A 14335-nucleotide genomic window follows, 5' to 3' on the forward strand; every position below is an offset into this window, starting at 1 on the left:
GGCCTGTCTAGTAAAGTCGATAGTTTTCTAATCTTAACATCATTTAATGTAATGCCCATTGAGGGTATGAATGCTCTAAAGGTAAGCATGTTTAGTAGACCACAAATACATATTTCCATTAGTCACAGATGGTACATCTAGTATAGGTTTATTATATTCAGTGCAGAACAATTTAGTAGAATGTTGATGATAGAATAAATGGAGAAAGATAGCACAAGAGAAGGAATATGACAATGAATGTGGTCAGCTCTTTTGGCTTCAGAAGCTGAATAATAGGAACGGACAAAGCAGTCTGCAACCTGCTTAACTTTCACACATTCAGCTAACATTTGAAAGTGAATATTACAACTATAACACTTTAAGAATGAGAATTGTGTGAGTCTTTATCTCAGTGCATTTCTTTATTTACAACAGGTTTAATTGTTATGTTCACTGGAGTATGAGAAACATTTCCACTCAGCAGATGGACCTCTAACATCCACCCAAATACAGAAACAGAAATAGTGTCTACCAAGACTACAAATATAATTTTGCAGCATTGCTGACCCATGCTAACTTAAAACAGATCAAGGGAATAAACTATTTTTTCAAGTGAAGAGATCAGCCCTTCTATATATACCCTATCATTACTGCCCTATCTCGAAATCTACAAGGATTGTTATTCTGCGTCAACCTAAGGCGTAAGACTCTAAAGTCCACTGACTGTAACCCAAGCGCTCTATTCATTCTTTTTGACTTTGTCAACAGTTTGCATAAGTTGAGCCCCTTCTGTTTTGTTTTGGGCTCATCAATGTGGGTCAGACATTCGTCAGAATCGATATTGATTCTTGCATGGTATGTCCAATCTGGACCTGAATGTTTGTGGTTAATCTTTCTCTCTCTTCATGGTCGTTTTGGGACCATCAGGTCTAAGATTTATTCTCCAGCATCTGGTTGCTCTGAAAGTCCCTGTTCTTCAAACTCACTAACTTCTCTTATCATCCCTGATCTTTTTTTATCCGTCAATAGTCTCCTTCGGCTAGTCTTTGCCTAACCTGACACATGTAGACTTGATTCAACTCTTCAAAAGCTCTTACTGTTTCTGTGAATGTGTATTCTTAATCCAGAGCTTGGTGTCATAGTTATCACTGGAATTACAATACTGTTGTCTTGCTCTCACCCTTGTTGAGGTTCTGCAGTGAGAGACTGCAAGCTCCCAGACTGGCCTTCTTCTCCCTCTTCGGATGTCCAGAAACTTCAAATCTAGGCAGACTCGAGGAATTAATGGATGTGGCTCTGCTCTTCCTCTTCCCATCTCACCCTCTTGGTGTGTGAGGTATATCCAGTTTGGCAGTCCAGCCCACTTCACAGCAGTGTTGGTGAGCAGGATCACCTGGTAGGGGCCTACAACGTTCTTATAAATACAACCTGCGAACGTGCTTCTTCACGTGAACCCACTGGCCGTGGTTCAAGTAAAGAACTGGAGAGTTTCACCCAGCTGGGGGTAGCAGCATCAACCTGATGGGAGACAGAAAGTTCCACACCAGTTAGTCCCTTGTAGTATTCATGAACCAGTTCATCTGTGAAAGTCACAAGAGCAGTACCAGGAATAGAAAGAATTCACATAGGTTCTTCCCATCAACACTGCAGTAAACTGGCTCCGTGTTTCACGCTAATCCCCAAACACATGCTACAAACTGTAACTCCACAAGTAGCGGGGAAAAAGGGCAAGATTGAAAAAGGAGGGGGGTCTACCTGGCAAGTCCTTTGTAAACTCTCCACGATCCCGTTGAAACAAAACAAAGTCCTACTAATCCAGAAACGCTCACCAATACAGCGCAAGCTCTCACCGTCCAGAATAAACAGGAAGGCAAGGCAAACAGGAAGTCCTAGAAGGTCGCGTAGAGCTTCCGGCGTCAGCACCGGAGATGAAACCAAGCGCCGTTCATAGCAGGTATGGGCGCTAAATACTCTCAGTGAACACGCCCAAGTCTCTAAATGCATACCAAATCACGCAAATGCGGCGGGGAAAGAAAGGTAGTGAAAACAAAAAGGCGTGTTAGTTCCCAACAATATACTATACAAAAGTAAGGTATAGTGTGCAGCGAGTTTAGTGGGTCCCCAGAGGTATTACAGAAGCTAAAGTAGATAATACTAATGCTCTCTTTTGTGGTAGGGTGGGTGAGCAGTTTGACTTTTCAGAGGGCAGTGCTGAGCATTTGTTGTACACACACAGACAAGAAATGATTACACACACTCAATGACTAAATCCGAAACCAATGGTTTGTAAATAAATATTACTTTTAGTATATTTATTTTATAGAACAAAAGATATTTTGTTGCAGCGAAATGCGTTTCGCAATATCACTGTTTTTCAATGTAAAAAGTGGACACAGTGCATTTTTCAAATAATACAATGTTATCCTTTGGGAGGAAAAACAATCAGCAATGTGAAGGTAAGTAAACGATTTTGGATATTGAGCTTTTGGGTGAAGAATAAGTACCAGAGAAGGTTCAGGTAAGTGACCTCACTGCACCACTAGCGGCACTGGGGCAGCTGGGTACAGAGGTCAAACTCGGGATCTGGTACCAATGTTATCCAATGGAGAAAGGGAGCAATCGAAGTGGTACTACTCACAGGTAAGTAGCACAGTTTGATAACTCGTACTCTGAGGGTTAAGGTAAGCACAGGGGGGCCACAAGGCAGCACCATGCTTACACACTCAGCGGCACCGGGGCGGCTGGGTGCAGAGTGCCAACACAGCATCGGGTGCCCAATGCACAGAAATTAGGAATCTCAAAGTCGGAAAAAGGCTGCAGGCTCAGGCCAGGAGGCTGAACAAAAGAAACCTACAGCTGCACAGGTATGTTGGAGTATGCTGGAGCATTGGGACACCATCAGTAGATCTCCCCAATGCCCAGGGGCTCTGGGTGCAGGGGTGTCTTTTGGTATCTGAAATCAGATTACCAGTGCATGTCGTGTTTGAGGGGAGGGGTCGACTTGGAGTCTCGCAGGGGTCAACCCACTGTGGACTGTTGCTCTAAATCGCTAGGAAATCTTTGCTGGACCGGTGGGCCACTGAAACCTAGGCCGTGGGTGTTGGAGGCAGAAGTAGTCAGTTTCGCGGTTCCGCAGGCAGAGCATTTTCTCTTTAAAGTTGTTTTCCCTATGGACAGGTCTGCTGTCCACTGGAGATTTGGAGTCTTTTTAGAAGGCATGCAGTCCCCTCAGAAGTTGCAGGACTGCCAGATGAGTCGCCCTTTTTAGCAAGGTCTTTGAGGGCTGCAGACAGGCCGGTAAGGCTGGGGGACAAATCAGTTGGTGGCTTCAGTCTTCGCTGCTACACGACTCTTCTTTGTCCTCTTTTTCATAGGTCGTAGGTAATCTGAGGATTAAGGTTCATGGGTGCCACTAAATACTCACTTTAGGGGCATTACAGGGGTTAGAAGGTAGTAGCCAATTGGCTACTTACCTTTAAGGTGCCTACACCCTTTGCATGTTCAGTGTTGTATGTAGGTTAGGGGGCATACCCTTAACCGTATTGGCTAGAATCCTCTAAAACAAAATGAAAGATTTTGAAAGGAGGGGATCACTTCAGCTCAGGGCATTTTAGGGATGGCCTGGATGAGAAGGGACACACCCTCCTGCTTACTAATTTTCCAGACGACCTTGCGGCCAAAAGTGAGGCTTGGTCATGGGGCGGGCATCTTCCCTAGCTGGAGAAGCCCTGGTCAGCATGACAAAGGATGGGAAGCCTTTGAGGCTCACCACTTTTCAATGCTGTTCATGCTTGGGGGTAAGTGTGAAATACATCCATCCAGAGCAGACTTTGCTTATGACCAGCAAGAGCAAACTGCTCCCCCCTCAAGGGGTCAGAAACATGCCCGGCACACTCTAATCCAACACTGGCATCAGCGTGGGCTCATTAATCTGAGATGTTTGGTACCAAACATCTTGGAATTTGGTGCAGCCATCATGGTGCTGTGGAACTCGTAGTAGCAAGCTCCCAGCCCATATACTCAGTATGGCTTCACTGTGCACTTATAATGTCTAAGAAGGAACTTGGACACTATAGGGGCATATCTGCTCATGCAGCTATGTCCTCACATGAGGTATAGTGCACCCTGCTTTACGGCTATAAGGTCCGCTATAGGGGCGACATACCTATGTCTCTAGCAGTGCTGGTAGGGATGGCACACAGGGATGCACAAAACCAAGAGTTTGCAGTGGCAGGATGATTATTTTTGGTGAGAGGCCTCTTAGCGTGAAACAATACATGCTGCAGCCCTTAGAGAACCTCTCTGGTCACAAGGCCCTAGGTATCACTGGTACCTTTTACAAGGGACTTATATGTACGCCAGAGTGTTCCCATTGCAGAAAACAGGTACCGTTTGGGAATTAACACAGGCACTGGGAACCTGGTTATCAGGGACCAAGTGTACACTCAGTCAAAGAGGCATCAGAGTCAAGCAAAAAATGGGGAGTAACCATGCCAAAAGGGTACTTTCCTACACAACCCTCTCCCCCCAAAAGAAAGAGGATGAGACTAACCTTTCCCAAGACAGTCTTCATTGTCTAAGTGGAAGAACCTGGACAGTCCACCTGCATTGGCATGGACAATCCCAGGTCTGTATTCCACTGTAAAGTCCATTCCCTGTAGGGAAATGGACCACCTCAAATGTTTTGGGTTCTCACCTTTCATCTGCATAGGCCATCTAAGAGGTCTGTTTTCAGTCTGAACAAGGAAGTGAGTTCCAAACCGGTATGGTCTCAACTACTTCAGGGGCCAGACCACAGCAAAGGCCTCCTTCTCTATGGCACTCCAATACTGCAACAGGCTGGTCCTGGCCATCATTGTTGGTTTAAGATAGAACTGCTCCTATCCCTAGTTCAGAGGCATCAGTATGCACAATGAACTGCTTAGAGTAATCTGGAGCTTTGAGAATTGGAGCTGAGCATGCTGCCTCTTTCAGGGTGTCAAAGGCCTTTTGACAACTAACTGTCCTGTTTATCTTCTTTGGCATCTTCTTGGAGGTGAATTCTGTGAGAGGTGCCACAATGGAACCATAACCCTTCACAACTCTCCTGTAATACCCAGTTAAGCCAAGGAATGCCCTGACTTGGGTCTGGTTGGTTGGAGATTCCCAGTCCAGATTTATTTAAAAAAAATCTTTTTATTGATTTTTTCAATTTCAGGCAAACATAACAGGTTTCAATCTGATCCATACGACACAACATGATACTGACATTTTTTAAAGAGTTCCCAGTCCAGAATTGTATGGATCTTGGGTTGTAGGGGTTGCACCTGATCTCCACGTACAAGGTGGCCCAAGTATACAACAATTCCCTGCCCTATCTGACATTTGGATGTCTTGATAGTGAGGCCTGCTGCTTGCAGGGCCTGCAAAAACTTCCCAAGGTGGACCAGGTGATCCTGCCAGGTGGGGTTAAATATAGCAGCATCATCTAGATAAGTTGCACCAAAGGTCGCCACTCCAGCTAGGACTTGATTCTCCAACCTTTGGAAGGTGACATGGGTATTTTTAAGCCAAGGGGCATAACAGTGAACTGATGATGCCCATCTGGTGTGGAGAATGCTGTATTTTCTTTTGCTCCTGGGGCCATGCCAATCTGGCAGTACCCTGCAGTTAAGACAAAGGTACTGAGAAATTTGGCTGCACTCAATTTTACTATCAGCTCATCAGCCCTGGGTATAGGGTGAGCATCTGTCTTGGTGACAGTATTGAGACCTCTGTAGTCCACACAAAACCTAATTTCTCTTTTTCCACCCATGGACGAGGCTTGGGGACTACAACCACTGGGCTGGCCCAAGGTCTCCAAGAGGGTTCAATAATACCTAACTCCAGCACTTTGCTTACTTCAGCTTTGACGCTCTTCTTAATGTGGTCAGACTGCCAATAGATCTTTGTTTTGACAGGCCTTTTGGTCATACCAGAGCTTCTGGAGCTCTCGGCTGGCCTCAAAGTTTTTGGATGCTTTTTCCATGTACTCTGCATCCTGGAGTATAGGCCTAGTACATAGTCCACAATATTTTGCTGAGGTTTGTGGGGAGGCTTCTCTCAACCCTCCTTCACAAGGCAAAGTGGTCCCCTAACAGGATGGCCAAACAGAAGTTCAAAGGGGAAAAACCCTACTCCCTTCTGAGGCACCTCTCTGTAAACAAAAAGCAGGCATGGCAAAAGGACATCCCATCTCCTTTTGAGTTTTTCAGGGAGTTCCATGATCATGACTTTCAATGTTGAATCTCTTAGCAAGACCATTGGTTTGTGGGTGATAATGTGTAGGGAACGTATAGGTCACTCCATATTCATTCCACATGTGCTTCAGGTAAATAGACAAGAAATTTGCACCGCTGTCTGAAACCACCTCCTTAGGAAGCCCTACCCTGGTAAAGATGCCACTGAGGGTCTTGGTTACTCCAGGAGCTGTAGTAGTCCTAAGGGGAATTGCCTCGGGATACCTGGTAGCATGATCCACTACTACCAGTATACATTTTCTTCTTGATGCTGTGGGAGGTTTAAGTGGACCAACTATGTCCACCCTCACCCTTTCAAAGGGAACCCTTACACTGATAGTAGAATTAAGGGGGCCTTTGGGTTGCCACCTGTATTGCCACTGGCTTGACAGGTGACAAAGGAGCTGCAAAACTGCTTCACCGCCTGGGACATGTTTGGCCAGTAGAAGTGGCTGACTAACCTACTCAAAGTTTTAGTCTGGCCAAGATGCCCACCTAGGGGGATGTCATGGGCCAATGTGAGGAAGAATTCTATAAACTGCTGAGGCACTATCGCTCTCCTAGTGGTACCAGGTTTGGGGTCTCTGGCCTCAGTGTAAAGGAGTCCCTCCTCCCAATAGGTCCTGTGGGAGCCACTGACATCTCCCTTTTCCTGTGCAGCAGCTTGCAGTTGCAGGCTTTCAAGAATGGGACAGGTCCTCTGTCTGTGGCACAGCTGTTCCCTAGAGGGTGCCCCTGTGCCCAGGAGCTCAACCTGATAAGATTCAAGTTCCATAGGCTGAGTTCCCTCTGGAGTGACAGGTCCTCTTCCTGAGGAGAGGAGTCTTGAGCTTTGTGCTGTCCAGAAGCTTGTCCCACAGGCTTCTGACTTTTTCTGTTGCAAGGTTGGACCATTATTTCAGGATCCAACACTTCTGGACAGTGGATGGAACAGCATTTTCTGTGGGACTTGGGGGCGTGCTAACTTCTGGAGTAGTCACAGCATCCACTCCATTCTCGGCAACTGCTTCAGCTATACCGCTTGGTGCTGATGCTGCATTAAATAGGGATGATCTTATTCTGAGGAGCTCATCTTTGAAAGAGTCCTCCTCCTCACTCTCTACTTCTGCCTCATCTTTAGGATTTTTTTCTTCTCACTAGGCTTTTCCTTTCAAATTCTTCACTCTCTTTCAGCGGGTGAGCTCCAATTGTCGAAATCACTTTCTCTTTCCACCTCTTCTGCCTCTCATCGTCCTGCCCGCTTATCCTCGAGTTAGCCTTATTGCAGACTTTCAATGCAAACTTCTTCCTTTTCTTTTCATTTGCTACCAGCTCCCAAAGGTTCAGTGTCTCAAATTGGGTGGGTCTAGGCTGCGGTCTCAAGTCATACATTCTCCTTCTCAAGATTTTTATTCTAGGAATGTGGGAAGTACCTCTTAATGGGAACCGTAATTCCACATCCTTAGATGTATATTCATGCCATTGGCTAAACTACATGCCCGTGTTACCATTTCTTTGCCGCCATCTCCCGAGCTGGGGTGCCTTTGGGTGGGCATTCCTCTTCCTTAGTCACATATCTTTCTCTTTTCTGAAAAGGATTTCCCATTCTGATAATGTTTTTAGTCACCCTTCATCCCAGTATCACACACTTTATGCACTATTGAGTTTACAATCTGCCTACTAATACCATTGTGTCTCAGATAAAGGTCACCGTTTTGCAGCACGGCTTCAGTGTTCACCAGCCAATCCCTGCTCTGTACCTAATGACATAAGCACCGGTATACTGCCGGGATCTCCTGAACTACTTTTCTCCATAATTAACTGTTTCTTCTTTCTCTGAATTTTTACAATACAGAGAAGACTACCTACTTTCACACAACAGCGTACTCTCAACCTGTGGGAGACACTCTACTCAGCATGCTCACTCTTGTGCACCAAGGAATGAACCACAACTGAACTCAATTAATACTCTTGCACAATAGAAAGGTTACATCCCTATCTTGCTGTGTTGTTGTGACTAATAGTGATTCACAGTACCCGTCACCTTAGCAGACAACTAAACAATTCAACAAATGTTTTGAAGGTACCTCTCTTCAACTTTATGCCATACATATAATGAACCACACACTATCAATTTCAAAAGTTGAAACATGTCATCAAGAGTACAATAACTGCCATTCAGAGAAATCCATGAGCTAGTGCCACATAATATTTGAATTCAAAGTTTGTCCACTGCATTACTCCACAATACGCCTACTTCAAATCCCAACATGCATTGCGGCTTACTTCTCATTCATCTTTCACATGCGTATAGGTTCTTATTAATACTCATGTAATTCTTCTCTGGACTACGTCGACAGCCACCTTGTCTTCAGGAATCAGTTTTGGGCTGGGTCAATTTGAACCTCTGGGCAAAATCGAATGAAGGTACAGTAATCAGTTCTATAGCCAAATAGGTCCAGTGAGTCCTGACCGGATCCAATCAGAACCATCAGCTCTGCTACCAGATCTGTCAGTGTGCAAATCTGTTACTCTGTACCTTATGAAAAGTGTGCAAATGGCTCAGACCTGGAGCGGTGTAATCCCTTTATGGTCTTTGGTGCTGCCTGATTGGACCCATCTCTAATACATTTGATCTCACACATAGAAATAAGGCTGTGACATTGTCAATAAGAATGACAGATATGGGCCAAAGTTTAAAGGTTTACATGGAGAATAATAAAGCAGAATACATCAAATGGATCATCGGTAAAGCTAGCATCAAGGCATATGAATCTTAAGTACAAAGAGCTGAGTAAAGTTCAATAGAAAATTCTGCATAGATTTGCCTTCCAAGAAAGGGAATTGGAGGCTCACCCTTACAGAGGAAAATCACTTCCTTTTATAGGACTTGGATAAATGTTTTCACACACTACTACGCAAGTACACGGTTCTCAAGATATGCAGCAATGGGAACCAGCAAGATGAAACAATTTACGATAGAATACAATCGAAGATTCAGTCATAATTCTATTGCATTAGATTCAGAGGTTATCAGAGTCTATCCATGTAATATCTGTGGTGGCTCCTCTACCAAGGCAGAGGAGCGTCACCCCACTGCCAGGAAGCAGCAAAAGAAAGGAAAAAATTAAATAATAATAACGTAATGTTGTTATCATTTTATTTTGTCCTCCTGCTGCTGCAGCATGTGTGAGGGGGTGGGGTGGTGCTGCAGAGCAGGCAAGGAGTGGTAGAACACTCCTGTGCGCAATGACTGTTTGGTCCGCCCCCTCAGGCTGCCCAAAACAGTCATGCGCACTTCCCTGTTCTTTATGCGGGCTGCATTAAAGCCTGCTTGGAGAACATGCGCACCTCTACAGCCCCTGGCTGAGCGCTGTCACATCGCTCAGACCAATAACAACACTGCATTGCAGAGTTGTGATTGGCTGTGGGGAGTGAGGGGGCCCTGGTGCATCTTGCTTCCTGTTTCTCACAAGAAGCCAGGAAGAGGACAGGATGGGATGCAGGAGAGGCGGCGGCGACCGTCCAGCCGGGAGGTAAGTGATTTCTTTTTACCCGGTTTTCACCCCCCGCCCCTGATGGCACTGGATTACCAGCTCAGTTTGTCATACTCACCTGGGCCCATAAAAATTCACACATTGAACCGGTAATCCTGCTTCCACTTACTGCCTATCAGAATTTTACTCACTTTAGGACTTATACCTGTACACCCTGACTTACCAAATCCTTGTTACCTGTGCTTTAAGTCCTAGGGATCTAGGGTGCTAGCATAATAGGTAGCAATTTCACAATTTTACCTTACTAAAGAATATCCACAGATTCGGGAGAAGTTTTAAACACTTTATCTATGCAAATGTTGATGAGTCAGAGACCACAATAGAGTGACCAGAAAGTTTACAAGTAAGAAAATAATTAATAAAACATAAAGTTTGCAAGAATTTAAAGTAACACCTTTAGACATTGGTACCTGTGAAGGGTGAAAAAGGTAAATAGCACAAGGACATACCACATGGATTATATTTACCTAGAATGGTGGGAGCACCAACGCTGGCCACAGGCTGGGGCAAAGACAAGGCTCCCGACTAATCAGGTGCCAACAGGACAGGACAGGTGCAGATCAGGACAGGTAACCTCTGCTAGTGCAACGCCAGCATCACACCCCTTTCTACAGCTACTTTCGGATCCCAACTCTTCTCCAGCAAACTCCAGATTCTTCTGTCAGAGTGCTCGGCCAGCATTCCGCTCTCGATTCTCCTTCAGCATACGTTGGGTCAGTGACAGGTCTGTGACAAGTCGGACAATCTAACTAACTAAGCCTACCTTAGTTATACCATTTCAGAGTGTGTACCACCCCCTAAATGTTGCAGATTCTATGTGTTCCCTTAATTTGATTGGTCAAAAAGACGAGGAGAGGTCATCACACCATACTAAGATGAGGTCATTTTCATTCAATTTAATGGATCAATGTTTCCGCCCATAATTTACTTTCCCATGCAGTTTTATTCCACCCACATTATTATTTCAATTTAATATACAAAGTTTAATAAAGTCGCAAATTGTCTTCCTTTCCCAGGTTATGGGTTGTGGTTCACAGGCGCGTCATAGAAAAGACAGTCACTGGCAGCAGTTCAATGCCACTGCTCGAGGTCTTTCAAAGTTCTTTGTACATGCACAGAGCGAATTCAATATGGCGATTCAAGTCACCCTTCAGGCCCAAATACGAGCTATTAAAGAAGTCAAAGAGAGACACATTAGAATACAAAAATAAATGAATGCACTGTATACACTTATTTCTACTCTAACCCCATTACTTTATTTTAACTATAGCATTAATAGTTAAGCAGATCACGCAAGTTTTAGTTTGAGCAGGAGCATGTGCATTAGTATGTAAAGCATAAAGCGGCCATCTTGGCACTAGTGCGCAGCTGCAAGAGATTCCCACCAAAAGCGAAAGATGCGTCACACCACGTAGATGGGGCAGACGCATGCGCAGAAAGGTTCCCGTGTTTTCGGCAGCCATTTTAAGACACTCGAATTACTGTTAATGAAAACACATAGGCAAGCTTCCTCTTCTTACTAAAAATGTTGTGTAATGCAAATATTAGTAAAACAAAACATGTTGATTAATTAGTTACAGATTATTTCGAGAGGGCTGAGTACAAGCAAGTTTCTGTATGTATGAAACTTGCTCCATCACCCCTTCGCCCCCACCCACCCCACTGCTGCTTCTAGGCAGCAACCACGGCTGTGTAATATGAGTTGAAACAGTGTTGTATACAATGTGGTCTGGGATAGCCAGGTTGTCCATAATTAGGTACATCATGCTCAGGAGCCTGGGAAATGTCCGGACAATTCTTTATTGTAGCAGGAACATAACAACAACAATGATCACGTGGTGTATTATAACGTTATTTCAAACTCGAAAAAAAGGACACATTCAGTTCATGTTTGCGCAATTCAAATTCCAATACATTAAACGCTATGTAAAAAGAAAAACAGATTCCACATTAGCCCCGACCCCATTGGTTGACCTTTTACCACCGACCATACCAAAAGTTCGATTCTGGATGCGCCTCTGTTCATAAGTGCACTGAAACCATGGGAATGTCACATATATCTGAAAACAAGACAGCTATTAAAAAGAAAATGTGAAGAGTCTTATCCTATGCTCACATGACGTTTATTTTATTTATTTATTTATGCATTTTTATATAGCGCGGACTTTACCCGAAGGTGTCAGAGCGCTTCACAAAAGGAACAAAAATGGAACATAATGAGAAACATTACAAAAGCATACGTTACGTTACATAAAGTAATAGTGACATTTGTGATCAAACAATATACATGAGGTATTAAAAATTGTGAGCAACCAAAAATACATGAGGTAGTAAAGGTAATAATGACAATTGTAAGCAAACAGAAAACATGAGGTAGTAAAAATTGTGAGCAACCAAAAATACATGAGGTAGTAAAGGTAATAGTGACAATTGTGAGCAAACAGAATACATGAGGTAGTGAAAATTGTGAGCAGCCAAACATACATGAGGTAGTAAAAAGTGCACAGGTGGAAAAAGTGACAAGTGTGCAGTTACAAGAGAGAACAAAGTATCATTTAAGGTATAATACTGCAAAAGGTGCTAGACACCCAGGCACACGAACAAGCGTTATGTAGGCAAGGTGGCACTTGTGCAAGTATCAAAGATAAAAACATGTGAGAGGTAGCAAACCGTGTGTTACAAGGGCAAAGTGGTGTGTGCATGTTACACAAGGGCACCAAACACAAGTACATGGAAAATACTCCAAAGAGGCAGACACTCCAACCCCAGGAATACCCTGGGAAGGCACTTCCATGGGCATGGAAAATATCAGTAGTGGGAAGTCTTCCTCCAAATAACAAGAGGACGTGAATTACTTTTGGAGGTGTCTCTGGAGGAGGAGAACTTTGAGGTCCCTTTTGAAAGCCTGGGAGGAGGCAGTGGTCCGGAGCTGAGGCGGGAGTGAGTTCCAGATTCTCACTGCGTTGCCTGAAAAGGATTGAGCCATTGTTCTCTCCTTCTTGAAAGTGGGAGGTTCAAGTAGAAGATTCTCCGCATTGCGTGAGGGTCTAGAGCCTCCAGAGAGTTTCAGTTTATTCGCCAGGTAGCGAGGAGAGGAGGAGTGCAAGGCTTTATGGGTGATACAAGCGGTCTTGTAAATAGCTCTAGCCTCGAAGGGGAGCCAGCGAAGGGTGGATAACATCGGTGTGATATGATCGCTTCTTTTGGCCCCATAGATGAAGCGAGCTGCTGAATGGAAAACAGACTTAAGTGGGGACAGGTGGGATTTGGGGAGGCCAGTAAGAAGAGAATTGCAGTAGTCTAATCTGGAGAGGACCAGCGATTGCACCAGGGTTATAAGGTCCTGTTCCGGGAAGAAGCGTCTGATTCCCCAAAGAAGGCGCAGTTGGTAACGAGCAGATTTTGCAATAGAATTGGTGTCGGGGGTTAGATTGAGTTTTTTGTCTAGAATAACTCCAAGGGATTTTGCGCTGTCGACAATGATGGGTTTAGTGTTGAGTAGATTCAGCTGATCCATCCATGATTGAACCGGGGGGGGGAGAGTGAGGAGGAGAAGAGGAGGAATTCAGTTTTGGAAGGATTCAGAATCAGTTGATGAGTTGACATCCAGTTTTGGATGGAGTCCAGAGTAGAGCTTAGGAAGGAGAGATCATGGGTGGAGGCAACCTTGAGGTAGAGTTGAGTGTCGTCTGCATAGAGATGGTAGTGAATCCCGGATTTGCTTAGGAGGTTTCCCAGTGGTTCTAAGTAGAGGTTGAACAATGTGGGTGCAAGTATAGAGCCTTGAGGAACACCCTGACCTACCGCCACAGGAGAAGAAAGACTGTTCGCAATTTTGATCATTTGGGATCTGTCAGAGAGGAAGGATGCAAACCATTTAAGCACAGTGCCCTCCATGCCCATTCTCTGTTGAAGGATATTGAGGAGGGTGTTGTGATTGACAGTGTCAAAGGCTGCAGAAAGGTCCAGGAGAAATAGAAGACAGGACCCCCCCCGAATCGAGTATCCTCAGCGCGTCATCAACCACTTGCAGTAGGGCTGTTTCAGAGCTGCAGTTTTGCATGAAGCCCGACTGACAATTGTCAAGAAGATCATTGTCCTTGATATGACGAGAGAGTTGTTTTGCTACACATCTTTCTGTGATCTTCGCAAGGAAGGGAATGTTAGTGATGGGACGGAAGTTGTTGAGGTCCTTCACATCAGCTGTGGGCTTTTTAATCAGAGGGGTGACCTGCCCAGTTTTGAAGGGGACAGGAAGGGAGCCTTGCCAGAAAGAGAGGTTGATCAAAGTGGCCCAATAGGAAAGGGAATGGGTATAGAAGTCCAAGGCAATGGCACTGGGGATAGGATCAAGAGAATGGTTGGAGGGCTTTGTTTCGCGTATGCACTTGAGAAGGGCATCTTCAGATATGGGGTCAAAGCTCTGCCAGATGGCTAAGGATTTGCGCTCCTCTGGAGGTGTAGGATGAGCGACCTGATCCACAAGTGATTTCACTTTTTCATTGAAGAAAATAGCGAAATCCGCTGCTCTCTTAGTAGGATCCTCCAACTCGGAAGAAGGGG

This window comes from Lissotriton helveticus, chromosome 9, assembly GCF_964261635.1.
Source record: "Lissotriton helveticus chromosome 9, aLisHel1.1, whole genome shotgun sequence".
NCBI lineage: Eukaryota > Metazoa > Chordata > Amphibia > Caudata > Salamandridae > Lissotriton > Lissotriton helveticus.